This window comes from Mandrillus leucophaeus, unplaced genomic scaffold (genome assembly GCF_000951045.1).
Source record: "Mandrillus leucophaeus isolate KB7577 unplaced genomic scaffold, Mleu.le_1.0 Scaffold19, whole genome shotgun sequence".
Taxonomy (NCBI): Eukaryota; Metazoa; Chordata; class Mammalia; order Primates; family Cercopithecidae; genus Mandrillus; species Mandrillus leucophaeus.
Genome location: NW_012101920.1, coordinates 3,948,113 through 3,949,309, shown reverse-complemented (window position 1 = coordinate 3,949,309; position 1,197 = coordinate 3,948,113).

Here is a 1,197-nt window from a genome sequence, read left to right as displayed (position 1 = left end):
AAAAAAGACAACAGATGTTGGTGAGGATGCAGAGAAAAGGACACACTTATACACTGTTGGTGAGAATGTAAACCAGTACAACTTCTATGGAAAAAAGTATGGAGATTTCTCAAAGAATTCAAAATAGAACTACCATTTCATTCAGCATCTCACTACTGGATTCTTACCCAAAGGAAAAGAAATCACTACATTAAAAAGATAATTGCACTCATATATTTACTGTAGCACTTCTCATTATAGTAATGTCATGGAATCAACCTAAGTGTCCATCAACAGATGATTAAAGAAAATGTGATACACATATATATTCATATCTATCACATAGATACAATATAAAAATAAATAATAAACATAAATGCATACCATGGAATACTATGCAGCCATGAAAATGAAATTATGTCTTTTACAGCAATATGGATGAACCTGGAGGCCATTATCCTAAGTGAAATACTCAGAAACAGAAAGTCAAATACCTCAAGTTCTCACTTATAAGTGGGAGCTAAACATGACTACACAAGACCACAGAGGGGGGAATAACAGACATTGGAGACTTCAAAAGCAGGAGGTTGGGAAGTGGGTGAGGGCCAAAAAATTACTTATGGGTACGATGTTGATTATTCGAATGATGGGTTCACTAGAAGCCCAGATATCATTACTATGTAACAGTGAGGTAACAAAACTGCATTTGTATTCCCTAAATCTAAATACATAATTTCAAAAAGCTGTTACTTTGAAGAGAATAAAATTGATAAATAAGTCATACTAACCCCCCAAAAAGAGAAAATACTCATATCAAAAATAAAAGCCAGGCCATCCATATCTGATCCCATGGACACTGAAAGGAAATTAGAATATTATAAACTCCATAGCCACACATTTGATAACCTAGATCAGTTGGACCAATTAATTCCTTGAAAGACCTAATCTACTAAAATTTGCAAAAGGATGAAACGGAATACTCAATAACCTTCAAAACATTTACATATTCCAAAACATGTTTAGCCATATTAACTTATTTAACCTAGTGGGTCCAGGGGTTCCCGTTTTGTCAAGAACATTTGAAAATGGAAAATATTTAAGTTTAATATATGACTCATTAGGTCAAGGAATCGATCCCCACTGTGGGATATTTTTACATAATGGGTACCACATTTATAGAGAACGCAGGCAAAAATGACATTTTTTCATGGTTAAAGG